The 15158-nt window shown below is 24.0% G+C and overlaps 1 protein-coding gene across 1 annotated transcript in view; it reads left to right on the forward strand.

The window, feature by feature from the left end:
* Positions 1-15158, forward strand: part of LOC142233815 (vacuolar protein sorting-associated protein 26C) — a 100737-nt gene that overhangs the window by 64073 nt on the left and 21506 nt on the right. The window lies entirely within an intron of this gene.

Raw genomic sequence — 15158 nt, forward strand, 5'->3', positions numbered from 1 at the left:
CGCTTTCGCTTATGAGGCTTTTATGTTTTTCCTTGGCTGCTGTTTTTTTTTTGTTTAAGCCTTCGTTTTTACTTTTAGTTACTTTCATGGCCCCGCTTCACCTTCTACTTTAACACGGCTACAAAAGTAATTGTAAGCGCATTAAAATGTTAAACACTTTGTGTAACTTACGCTTAAAACAAACGCATTTCCTGTAGTCTGTATGCAGAGATAGTGATATGAGCGGATTTATAAGAAATCTCCATGGAGTTTTAATCATCTGCACAACCGATGTAAGGTTTGGGTTCTAAAATTTGCTCTATAGAAACTTTTGTCAAAATTTTATTTCTATAGAAAATTTTCTCAAAATTTTATTTCTATAGAAAATGTCAAAATTTTATTTCTATAGAAAATGTCAAAATTTTATTTCTATAGATAAATTTTGTCAAAATTTTATCTCTATAAAAAATGTTGTTAAAATTTTATTTCTATAGAAAATTTTTTGAAAATTTTATTTCTATAGAAAATTTTGTAAAAATTGTATTTCTATAGAAAATTTTGTAAAAATTCGATTCCTAGAGAAAATTTTGTCAAAATTTTGTTTCAATAGAAAATTTTCTCAAAATTTTATTTCTATAGAAAATTTTGTCAAAATTTTCTTTCTATTGGAAAATTTCTCAAAATTTTATTTATTTAGTTTAATTTAATGAATTTCATTTCATTTTATTTCAATTCAATTCCATTAATTTAATTTAATTAAATTTTTCGGAATTTAAGTAAATTTTTAATTATACTCAACACTTACACAATGCCTGCCGCTAGGATATTATAATCCTAACTGAAAATGCTGATATGTGCCACCCGCAAAAAAAAAATGCTACGCGGTATATTCGTATATGCAAGGCTATAAGAAATTGCTCACTGAATGTTAACTGAATTCATTACAAGCATCATTTTCTTTTATTTTAATATGGCCTGGTGCAAAACAGCTAGTAGCTGTAATGCTAGTACAATGGGATCACGTCCTAACCAGCTGCTCCACTCACTAGTCCCTGCGGTGGAAACCCTTCCTTCTAGTTATTCTGCATATTTGTCTGTCTGTTGCACAAATGACTCGCTGTTAATGACTCGTATTAAACATGTGTTACAAAAGTTGCTAACACAACTCATGAAGCATTAAAATGCTGAAAGCAAAATTAATTGGAAAACTAAATTAAAACAAAAAATGAAATGAAATGAATGAATGAAAGAATAATAGTTGCAGTGAACTTTTAAAGCATACTTCAGGGAGTCTAAGTGAGTGGAGTAAACTTTGGTATACGAGTTTGTCTTGGCTCTATAAATAAATGAAGTGAAATAAATATTGGGATTGAAATAAATAGAAAAAAAATATTTTAATATTAATTAAATATTTTTTTTAAGTTAAAGAGAAACAATCAGGTTTATGGATTTAGATAGATTTAGAAAATTTGCTTATGGGAAATAGTGATTCCAGACCCCATATATACTTATCTAATGGCGATTTCGATTGGGAAAAAAGGTGCAACATTCTCGAAATTGCATGGAAAATATGAAGGACACTGCCATAGAGTTTGGATCCTGCATCCCGCACAATATTATGAATTAACAATAACTTTGGAATGCCACTATCATTGGGGGTAAAAAGCAATGAGGGAAAAAGTAGGGTAACACCAAGGCAATATATTTTTTGCGAATCGAAAATGCCATAAGAATCATTTTTTGCATCGATCTAGCCTTTATATTGTATACATTTTTATCTCAGTTTCAAGGAATTCAGTAGGAAATTAAGAAAACTCTCCATTTTAGAAAATTCTATATTGGGTAGTTTTTTAATTGTATTTATTAATAGTGGTGACAAATTTATTTGTCACCACTATTAATATATACAGTTACAAATTTCAGGTAACTGGTGGTTACAGAGAAATTAATTTTTTAAATTAATTAATATTTGACTTCATAGTTTGTTTTGTTTTTTTTTCTAAAATTAACTAAAACAAACAAAACCTCAAGCTATCTAATATATATGGTAATTAAATTCAAAATATTTTTTCAGCTCCCAAATAAACACTAAAAAATGTTTAAAAACTGATACCAAAAAACATTAAGGTATACTTTCAGGCTGAAAAAAAATACACAGTATCTAGCCTACCTTGGGGAGGAAATAAAATTAAATGCTTCACAAGCACAAAAAAAAAATAACTAAACATATTTTATTACGAAGAGCACTAGTTCATAGAATTTTGTTTGTCTCTCTCTCTCTCTCTCTAGAAACATTTGTTGTAAGCAACAAATTTTCATTTGTATTACAACATTTCTAATTACACTTGACATAGCATATCTCTTGGGTATTATTTTCCATAACACGAGTACAAACAATACTAACGTAAGACGAAATTAAATTTTATTTTCCCAGAAATGTTGAATACATATTGCAACTAACGAAATCCATAAACCCCATGGATATGGGGTAGGTGTGTGTGTGTATTTAAAAAGCAAACTATTAAGGATATTTATTTTCTTTGCATTTCTGGGAAATGAGATAAACGATGGTGTTAAGTTTTTCTTTGATATTGTTGGTCTATGGACTGTTTGTTACGAACATGCGGTATTTATAATTCCATTTTGGACTTAAATAGACAGTTAAACCTTGAATAACGTTATACTTTGTTGATACAACTGACTTTTTAATATTTGTCAATTCTAAAATTGAAATATCACAGTGAACTGAGTCTATTCAGTACACCTGAAACAAATCAGTCTGCCACTTTAACCTTTTAAAATTAAAATATATAGTGACTATATAAAAATTGAATATAGCCCATCTTTGAACTTGGCTTTCTGCATTTAAAACACGAATGTATGTCAATATTGGCTATAGACACAAAAATGGCCGAATGTATAGCTTCCTTTACTTCGGATAGCCATTAAAAAATAATGATTTTTTACTCATTATTTCTGTTATAATATCATATTTATGCATATTTATATAATAAGGCCATCTATTATTATAAATGTTTTAAATATACCAACAAAAATAATGCTCTTTCTCGTTTAATTTCTTGGATTTACTCAAAAAACTTTAATTCTTATAATGAATTATATTGCTATCAGTTATCATCTTGAATTTCCTTTTCATTCTTTCATTGGGGGCCATTGTTTCTATAGAAAATTAAAACAATGCATAATGAAATGAATGAAGGACAATGTCATAACCATAACTTCCATTTGCAATTTTTTTTTAACCATTACTATGGCATATTTCAAGGCACTGCCACAAATTCAATGATATGGTTCCCTACACCGGAAAAATAATCTACCAAAATTTTAAGAAAATTTTACCACAAATATACCAAATTAAAAACATGCCAAATAAATTTGATAAACATACATAAAATCATGCGTTGGATAAACTACTAGGGTAGCTTAACCCAACAGAGAGAAAATGTTCTCGAAAATTTGTCAAAATTTTATTTCTCTAGAAAATTTTGTCAAAATTTTATTTCTACAGAAAATTTTGTCAAAAGTTTATTTCTATAAATAAAATTTATTATAAAATTTTATTTCTATAGAAAGTTTTGTCAAAAAGTTATTTCTATAGAAAATTTTGGCAAAATTTTAGTTGTAGAGAAAATTTTCTCAAAATGTTATATCTATAGAAAATTTTGTCAAAATTTTATTGCTATAGAAACTTTTTTGAAATCTTATTTCTATAAAAATTTTTATAAAAGTTTATTTCTATAGAAAATTTTGTCAAAATTTTATTTCTATAGAAACCTTTGTTAAAATTTTATTTCTATAGAAAATGTTGTCAAAAGTTTATTTTTATAGAAAATTTTGTCAAAATTTTATTTCTATAGAAATTTTATTATAAAATTTTATTTCTATAGAAAATTTTGTCACAAGTTTATTTTTATAGCACATTTTTGTAAAATTTTATTTCTATAGAAAATTTTGTCAAAAGTTTATTTTTATAGAAAATTTTGTTAAAATTGTATTTCTAGAGAAAATTTTGTCAAAATTTTTTTTCTTTAAGAAATTTTGTCAAAATTTTATTTCTTTAAGAAATTGTGTCAAAATATTATTTCTATAGAAAATTTAGTCAAACTTTTATTTTTTGGAAAATTTTGTCAAAATTTTATTTCTATAGCAAATATTTTCAAAAGTTTAATTCTATAGAAAATTTTGTCAAAATTTTGTTTCTAGAGAAAATTTTGTCAAAATTTTATTTCTATAGAAAATTTTGTCAAAATTTTATTTCTATAGAAAATTTTGTCGAAATTTTATTTCTATAGAACATTTTTTCAAAATTTTATTGCTATAGAAAATTTTGTGAAAATTTTATTGCTATAAAATTTATTATAAAATTTTATTTCTTTAGAAAATTTTCTCAAAATTTTATTTCTATAATTTTTTTTTTTTTATAAAAGTTTATTTCTATAGAAAATTTTGTCAAAATTATAGCAAAAATTTTGTCAAAATTTTATTTCTATAAAATTTATTGTACAATTTTATTTCTATAGAAAATTCTGTCAAAATTTTATTTCTATAGAAATTTTAGTCAAAATTTTATTTCCATAGAAAATTTTGTCATAATTTTATTTCTATAGAAAAATTTGTCAAAATTTTATTTCTATAGAAAATTTAGTCAAAAAAAATTTTTTTTGGAAAATTTTGTCAAAATTTTATTTCTATAGCAAATATTTGCAAAAGTTTAATTCTATAGAAAATTTTGTCAAAATTTTATTTCTATAGAAAATTTTCTCAAAATTTTATTTCTATAAAAAATTTTATTTCCATAGAAATTTTGTCAAAATTTTATTTCTTTAAGAAATTGTGTCAAAATATTATTTCTATAGAAAATTTAGTCAAATTTTATTTTTTTGGAAAATTTTGTCAAAATTTTATTTCTATAGCAAATATTTTCAAAAGTTTAATTCTATAGAAAATATTGTCAAAATTTTATTTCTATAGAAAATTTTGGCAAAAGTTTATTTCTATAGAAAATTTTGATAAAATTTTATTTCTATAGAAAATTTAGTCAAAATTTTATTTATATAGAAAATTTTGTCAAAATATTATTTCTATCGAAAATTTTGTCAAAATGTTATTTCTATAGAAAATTTTGTCAAAATGTTATTTCTGTAGAAAATTTTGTCAAAATTTTATTTCTATAGAAAATGTCAAAATTTTATTTCTATAGAAAATTTTGTCAAAATTTTATTTCTATAGAAAATTTTGTCAAAATGTTATTTCTATAGAAAATTTTGTCAAAATTTTATTTCTATAGAAAATTTTTTCAAAATTTTATTGCTATAGAAAATTTTGTGAAAATTTTATTTCTATAAAATTTATTATAAAATTTTATTTCTTTAGAAAATTTTCTCAAAATTTTATTTCTATAAAATTTTTTGTTATAAAAGTTTATTTCTATAGAAAATTTTGTCAAACTTTTACTTTTATAGTATTTTTTTTTTTAAATTTTATTTCTATAGCAAAAATTTTGTCAAAATTTTATTTCTATAAAATTTATTGTAAAATTTTATTTCTATAGAAAATTTTGTCAAAATTTTATTTCTATAGAAATTTTTGTCAAAACTTTATTTCTATAGAAAATTTTGTTATAATTTTATTTCTATAGAAAAATTTGTTAAAATTTTATTTCTATAGAAAATTTAGTCAAAATTTTATTTTTTTGGAAAATTTTGTCAAAATTTTATTTCTATAGCAAATATTTTCAAAAGTTTAATTCTATAGAAATATTTTGTCAAAATTTTATTTCTATAGAAAATTTTGTCAAAATTTTATTTTTTTGGAAAATTTTGTCGAAAGTTTATTTCTATAGCAAATATTTTCAAAATAACATTTTTTCAAGATTTTATTTCTATAGAAAATTTTGTCAAAATTTCATTTCTATAGAAAATTTTGTCAAGATTTTATTTCTATAGAAAATTTTGTCAAAATTTAACTCTTCTTCCTTCACTAGACAAAATTTTGAAGGTTTGAAGATGTGTTTCTCTGTGCTATATTTAGCGTGTGATGAGGATGATTCCAAGATATCTGTCTCGTCTTTTTCCGCAAATCATTGATCAAGGGAAATGTCTGTAGCGTAGGTGTACTGTTTGATAAATATGGTTTATTTGATGTAATATTTTGCATAATGTCTTGCCCTATGGGTCTTGGATAATACATTATCTTTATATATTGCAATACCAAAGAAATTGGGGGTAGCTCGTTTGCATTTGCCATATTACTGTGATTTCTTTGAAAATTACCCCAAAACTTCTTAGTTGATTTCTGACCTAGAACACGAGGATAACACAAAAGTTCCTAAATTTGGATCGAGAAAAAAACCTTTATATCTGCCTCAGATGGAGACACAATAAAAAAAAACAACAACAAAAGAAACAACAAAAGAAATATAATGTAATTTAATTAAAAGCAAATCTTTTGTAATATAAACATTATCTCTTAAAGACAATAAAGCACTGAAATAAACAGAGAAAATATCCTTGAATCCTTGTTGGTACAACAAATATTTCTTGGTCGTTATTGTTCCTTCTTTACCGGTATATCCTGTCCATTTGGTCCTTTCGACTGACTAGCTGTTTGCTTGTCTTCAGTTGTAGCATTTGTTTGTATTTTTCTTACAATGGCAATTGTTTACTTTGAAGGAAGTCATGCACAATGTTTCGAAAATGAGAGTGAGAGATAGAAATTTTTTGAGAGTGAAAGTTTGTGAAAAGGCAGTGTGTGAGACAATCATATTCTATATAAGATTAAAAGAGGCATTTGAAAATGTTATCAAGCTTTATATTTAGGCTTTATAGAATTTATATTATAATGCACTTATACTTCAAATTAAAAAAAAAAAACAAATTTTATAGAAATAAAATTTTGACGAAATTTTCTATAGAAATAGAATTTTGAGAAAATTTTCTATAGAAATAAAATTTTGAGAAAGTTTTCTATAGAAATAAAATTTTGACAAAATTTTCCATTTAAGTAAAATTTTGAGAAAATTTTCTATAGAAATAACATTTTGACAAAATTTTCTATAGAAATAAAATTTTGACAAAATTTTCTATAGAAAGAAAATTTTTTCAAAATTTTCTATAGAAATACAATTTTGACAAAATTTTGCTATAGAAACAACATTTTGACAAAATTTTCTACAGAAATAAAATTTTGACAAAATTTTCTACAGAAATAAAATTTTGTCAAAATTTTCTATAGAAATACAATTTTGACAAAATTTTCTATAGAAATACAATGTTGACAAAATTTTCTACAGAAACAAAATTTTCTATAGAAACAAAATTTTGACAAAATTTTCTATAAAAATAAAATTTTGACAAAATTTTCTATAGAAATAAAACTTTGACAAAGTTTTCTATAAAAATAAAATTTTGACAAAATTTTCTATAGAAATAAAATTTTGAGAAAATTTTCTATAGAAATAAAATTTTGACAAAATTTTCTATAGAAATAAAATTTTGACAAAATTTTCTATAGAAATAAAATTTTGACAAAATTTTCTATAGAAATAAAATTTTGACAAAATTTTCTATAGAAATAAAATTTTGACAAAATTTTCTATAGAAGAAAAATTTTGACAAAATTTTCTATAGAAATAAAATTTTGACAAAATTTTCTATAGAAATAAAATTTTTTCAAAATTTTCTATAGAAATACAATTTTGACAAAATTTTGCTATAGAAACAACATTTTGACAAAATTTTCTATAGAAATAAAATTTTGACAAAATTTTCTACAGAAATAAAATTTTGTCAAAATTTTCTATAGAAATACAATTTTGACAAAATTTTCTATAGAAATACAATTTTGACAAAATTTTCTACAGAAACAAAATTTTCTATAGAAATAAAATTTTGACAAAGTTTTCAATAGAAATAAAATTTTGACAAAATTTTCTATAGAAATAAAATTTTGACAAAATTTTCTATAGAAATAAAATTTTGACAAAATTTTCTATAGAAATAAAATTTTGACAAAATTTTCTATAGAAATAAAATTTTGACAAAATTTTCTATAGAAATAAAATTTTGACAAAATTTTCTATAGAAATAAAATTTTGACAAAATTTTCTATAGAAATAAAATTTTGACAAAATTTTCTATAGAAATAAAATTTTGACAAAATTTTCTATAGAAATAAAATTTTGACAAGATTTGCTATAATAATAAAATTTTGACAAAATTTTCTATAGAAATAAAATTTTGAGAAAATTTTCTATAGAAATAAAATTTTGAGAAAAGTTTCTATAGAAATAAAATTTTGACAAAATTTTCTATAGAAATAAAATTTTCCACAGACATACAATTTTGAGAAAATTTTCTATAGACATAAAATTTTGAGAAAATTTTCTATAGAAATAACATTTTGACAAAATTTTCTATAGAAATACAATTTTGACAAAATTTTCTATCGAAATAAAATTTTGACAAAATTTTCTATAGAAATAAAATTTTGACAAAATTTTCTATAGAAATAAAATTTTGACAATATTTTCTATAGAAATAAAATTTTGACAAAATTTTCTATAGAAATAAAATTTTGACAAAATTTTCTATAGAAATAAAATTTTGACAAAATTTTCTATAGAAATAAAATTTTGACAAAATTTTCTATAGAAATAAAATGTTGACAAAATTTTCTATAGAAATAAAATTTTGACAAAATTTTCTATAAAAATAAAATTTTGACAAAATTTTCTATAGAAATAAAATTTTGACAAAATTTTTGTACAGAAATGAAATTTTGAGAAAATTTTCTATAGAAATAAAATTTTGAGAAAATTTTCTATAGAAATAAAATTTTGAGAACATTTTCTATAGAAATAAAATTTTGACACAATTTTCTATAAAAATAAAATTTTGACCCAATTTTCTATAGAAATAAAATTTTGATAAAATTTTCTGTAGAAATAAAATTTTGACAAAATTTTTGTATAGAAATAAAATTTTGAGAAAAATTTATATTTTCTATAAATATCTAAAATATCCTTAACATTGCGTGTCCTTAAATTAAGGTTGTACCATCTTGCATTTTAAGTAATTTTTTCATTGTAAGTATACTATAGATCCAGGCCATCTTACTTTCGGTATTCATTCTCCCTGTTTATTATTTTTGTAGATTTTTCTCTTCTACAAATCTCTAAAACATTTCCAACATGCCTCCAAATACTGTGGCTCACATTACAGTTGATTAGGATTTTTGTTGTTGTTTTTCCTTCCTCACAAAACGACAGAAAAAAACACGAATAACAATAACAGATAATGCCATTTCTGTTGATTGTTCGAGCAGTAGTACGGAAAGGTAGAAAAATTGAATCCAGGTAATCTTACGAATTTTACAATACCCTTGGTGATTACAATGTGTGTGAGTGTGAGAGAGTAATATAAATCCATTTCAATGTGTGAGAATAAGATGCGAATGGGGACTAAGTGAGCGAGTGTAGAGTGTAATTTTTATCTCTCTCACATTTTGTTTAGTGGTATAGGTGAATGACATTCTACCAATGCTGATGATGCTTAAGAGACAATGATAAGCATATCAATGGTTTCATTGGAAGTTTTTGTTTAGTAGTATATGCGTGTGCAAAGCTTTCCCTGGTTTAGTTGGATGGAGTCCTTGAAATCCAGATAAACATGAAAGCCAGAGTAATCATTTCAAGGAAATTGTTGAAACAACTGTTTGCATAGATTCTTTTTTTACGAGTGCTGGCAAATAGGGAAAAATTGTTGGATATTTGTCGTTATCATAATTGCTCAACATGACACAAATGGAAATAGAAAAAAGGTAAACTAAGAAAAAATTAGGCTTACTTTTAACATTTCATTTTGGATATTGCAGATATGACAATTGCTAGAAAAGAAAAGGATATAATATCCGGGAGATATGGAAAGTAAACTTTATAGTAATGTGAGCTTATAATTTTTAAGAATATTCGCACAAAATTTTTATAGGAATATAAAAATTGCATTATTATTATTGAATTATGAACAACGATGTTATCAACATCGATTTCGCAGGAGTTTGGAAATGATACCAATCCGAAGTTGATTGCAATTGAAATTTTTCTTTTGCTTTAGTTCATATTGAACTATTACCCACGTTTAGTTCATAAAATATTTGAGACATACTTAAAACAAGGAAAATTTCATTAGACTGTGGAAATTTTCGAACAAAACATAATAAAATTTAAACAAATATTTTTTTTTTTAATAAAAATAAGTTAAATTACGGAAATTTTGTTCGGTGCGTATATCCTTATGATGAGCACTTAAAGAGCATAGAACCCTTTCAGTTGGCTTATCATACTGACAGTTGATATTCTTTCAAAAGCTTTAGCAGTATAACAATTGACTCCATCTAGTGAAGTAACATCAATCTCATTTGGCAATCTTTTTTTTCGGTTGATATTTGCTTTGTTTTCGAAAACAAATAACTCAAAACATTCAGGACGAAAGGCTAAAGTCATGGCCATTATCATCAGTGTGATAATATCCAAAACAAAGCAGTGACTCATATCGAATTTACTCGTTTTTTTTTCTCCAAGGCGCAACATAAAGTCATAGTCACTATAGGCCTTTATCCAAAATGGAAAAGGATGACTGTGGATTAAGTAAATAAAGTAGATGCGAAACAGGAAATTCTGATAAACATCTCTGTCATCATCAAAAGGACTACAATGACATTTGTGTTGCGATAGTGGTACAGTGGTTAAGATTTTAAAAGAAAGATAGACAATATTTTCTATAGAAATAAACTTTTAACAAAATTTTCTATAGAAATAAAATTTTGACAAAATTTTCTATAGAAATAAAATTTTGACAAAATTTTCTATAAAAACAAAATTTTGACAAAATTTTCTATAGAAATCAAATTTTGACAAAATTTTCTATAAAAATAAAATTTTAACAAAATTTTCTATAGAAATAAAATTTTGACAAAATTTTCTATAGAAATAAAATTTTCAGAAAATTTTCTATAGAAATAAAATTTTGACAAAAATTTCTATAGAAATAAAATTTTTGACAAAATTTTCTATAAAAATAAAATTTTTGACAAATTTTCCTAAAGAAATAAAATTTTGACAACATTTTCTATAGAAATAAAATTTTGACAAAATTTTCTATAGAAATAAAATTTTTGACAAAATTTTCTATAAAAATAAAATTTTTGACAAAATTTTCTATAAAAATAAAATTTTGACAAAATTTTCTATAGAAATAAAATTTTGACAAAATTTTCGATAGAAATAAAATTTTGACAAAATTATCGATAGAAATAAAATTTTTGACAAAATTTTCTATAGAAATAAACTTTTAACAAAATTTTCTATAGAAATAAAATGTTGACAAAATTTCTGTATGAGTGCTCAATTTGGTGACCACGGTGGTCATTTTGATAATTTAAGAAATGTTCTGCAGAGTAAATGTATTCAATTTGTGAAACCCACCAGTTTCTTATTGAAATATAAACCACTGTGCATCTTTCAAAATACATTGGCAACAACAGCAATACCCAAAAGCCTCTTTTTCATCTTTCAAAACAGGAAAAAAACACTTGAAGTGAAAATCTCTAAACCTCCTATTTTTCAACAAAACAATAAAGCTTTCAAAGGAAAAATTGTGATTTGAAAACAAAAAACTCAATAGAAATACTATATTCAGAAAAAAAAAACAACGTAAAGACAATCACAAAAGTTAAAGGATGATTGTCTTTGCTTACACAGACCTGATCTGAAAGGATTGAATGGGACACAAAAATGCACTAAATAAAAGAAAACGGATATATGAGATACAGATGGAAAATAAAAACGATGATATTCGAATGGAAAAGATTATCGATAAACTAACAACAAAGATGGTGAAGAAGAAATGGAATAAAATCGAAGCCATATTCAAATGGAGATACTAATTTAATTAATAAGGAATTTGAGTTTAACGATTATCGCTAAAGTAACAGCAAACTTAAAGAAACCTGAAATAGACAAGTGATACTCAGTGGAATAACATACAGACCAGATCTCAAAACGCTGATCTCAGAACTACGACAGGATGTCTCCTCAGCACACTCCTGGCTCACCTTTATTTAGGGTCGATCTGTACCATCTAGAGCGCTAGATACAGTGCTACAGACGAAAGCCTTGAGATCAGCCAGCATACCAGTTGAAGCTACAAGTTTAACCATGTTTTCTATAAAAATTAAATTTTTACAAAATTTTCTATAGAAATAAAATTTTTTAACAAAATTTTCTATAGAAATAAAATTTTGACAAAATTTTCTATAAAAATAAAATTTTGACAAAATTTTCTATCGAAATAAAATTTTGCAAAATTTTCTATAAAAATAAAATTTTGTCAAAATTTTCTATAGAAATAAAATTTTGAGAAAATTTTCTATAGAAATAAAATTTTGACAAAATATTCTATAGAAATAAAATGTTGAATAAAATTTCGACAAAATTTTCTATAGAAATAAGATTTTAAAAATATTCTATAGAAATAAAATTTTGATAAAATTTTCTATAGAAATATAATGTTGATAAAATTTTCTATAGAAATAAAATTTTGACAAAATTTTCTATAAAAATTAAATTTTGACAAAATTTTCTATAGAAATAAAATGTTTTAACAAAATTTTCTATAGAAATAAAATTTTGGGAAAATTTTCTATAGAAATAAAATTTTGAGAAAATTTTCTATAAAAATAAAATTTTGACAAAATATTCTATAGAAATAAAATTTTGACAAAATTTTCTATAGAAATAAAATGTTGACAAAATTTTCTATAGAAATAAAATTGTGACAAGTTTTTATTTCTATAAAAACAATAGTTTGAAAAAATTTTCTATAGAAATAAAATTTTGACAAAATAGAAATAACATTTTGACCAATTTTTCTATAGAAATACAATTTTGGAAAAAATTTCGATAGAAATTTTGACAAAATTTTCTATAGAAATAAAATTTTGACAAAATTTTCTATAGAAATAAAATTTTGACAAAGTTTTCTATATAAATTAAATTTTGCAAAAAATGTCTATAGAAATTAAATTTTGCAAAAAATTTCTATAGAAATTTAGACAAAATTTTCTATAGAAATAAAATTTTGACAAACAATTTGACAAAATTTCTATAGAAATAAATTTTTGACAAAATTTATTATAAAAATGAAATTTTTGACAAAATTCTCTATAGAAATAAATTTTTGACAAAATTTTCTATAGAAATAAATTTTTGACAAAATTTTCTATAAAAATGAAATTTTTGATAAAATTCTCTATAGAAATAAAATGTTGAGAACATTTTCCATGGAATTAAAATTTTGACAAAATTTCCCATAGAAATAAAATTTTTACAAAATTTTCAATAGAAATAAAATTTTGACAAAATTTTCAATAGAAATAAAATTTTGAGAAAATTTTCTATGGAATTAAAATTTTGACAAATTTTTTATAGAAATAAAATTTTGACAAAAATTTCTATAGAAATAAAATTTTGACAAAATTTTCTATAGAAATGAAATTTTGGCGAAATTTTCTATGGAAATAAAATTTTGAAAAACAACAAGTATATGCAGCACTAAGTTCGGCCGGGCCGAATCTTAAATACCCACCACCATGAACCAAATATTAGGGTTTCCTTTGAAATTTCAGGAGGGCTTGAGGACTGGAGGACACTTCCCGAAGATAAATTTAAAGATTTCATCTATGAGGACTATATCAGATTCTGGATTTATAAGAACCATTTTTGTTTGAGTTTTAGAGGAATCATTAACATCTCTTGTAAGTGTGCAAGAAAATTATAAAATAACGTCTTGATTTGAAATCTTAAATCTGTAGAAGTAAAATCTGGAAATTTTACATTGAGTTTCAAGTAATTATCATGATCAGTGCGCCTTCTACACCCTCAAGAAGTGAAGTCGGTCTATATGGAGGCATTACCAAATGGACCGATAAAAACTTAATCCGATACACGGGTTTGTGAGCCTAAAATACCAGAATATTTACAATTTCAGGCAAATCAAATAAAAACTACGGTTTCTAGAAACCCAAGGAGTTAAATCGGAAGATCGTTTTTATGGGGGCTATACTAAAATATGGACCGATACTCGCCGTTTTCGGCACACCTCTTTATGATCCGAAAATACCTCTAGATTTCAGGCAAATAGGATAAAAACTTCGGATTCTAGAAGCCCAAGAAGTAAAATCGGGAAATCGGTCTATATGGGGGCTATACCAAAATATGGACCGATACTCACCATTTTCGGCACACCTCTTTATGGTCCTAAAATACCTCTAGATTTCCAATTTCAGACAAATTGGATAAAAACTTCGATTTCTATAAGCCCAAGACCCCAAATCGGGAGGTCGGTTTATATGGGGACTATATCAAAACCTGGACCGATATAGCCCATCTTCGAACTTGACCTGCCTGCAGACAAAAGACGAGTTTGTGCAACATTTCAGCACGATTGCTTCATTATTGAAGACTGTAGCGTGATTACAACAGACAGACAGACGGACATCGTCTTAGAATTTCTCCCTGATCAAGAATATATATACTTTATATAGTCGGAAATCGATATTTCGATGTGTTACAAACGGAATGACAAACTTATTATATATATTTTGAAAAACAAAAAAAAAAAATCTATAAAAATTCTATATTATATATTACGTTCCTATTAGTAAACTAATGCTAATGATTGCTACCAGAAGATAACGATCCCAATTGGATTATACATTTGGCCATTAACCTATAAAAATGTATATTGGGTCTTGGTTTTGGTTCGAGCAATAATTGCAATCTACAATCTACAAATGTCCGTTTAACAAGCATAATTATTTGGTATTGATGTTAGTATGGACTTGGTGATTCGTTGAGTTAGTCTAAGAGATTGAAAGTTGTGAATTTGAAGTAATCGGCAAAATGTTGCGCGTATCAAGGATCCTGATTATTTTAATATATTTGGCGATTGCGGGAGTAATGCAAAAGTGGATTTTCTCTTTATTTTTTTGATTCCCTTACATTTACATTTAAATTTTCATTATCATTTGTAGCATTGCATTATTCTTGAATTCGAATCTTTTCGCACAGTGGTTAATAAACAGTTGATGGAGAATGTATC

Source organism: Haematobia irritans, chromosome 4, assembly GCF_050003625.1.
Source record: "Haematobia irritans isolate KBUSLIRL chromosome 4, ASM5000362v1, whole genome shotgun sequence".
NCBI lineage: Eukaryota > Metazoa > Arthropoda > Insecta > Diptera > Muscidae > Haematobia > Haematobia irritans.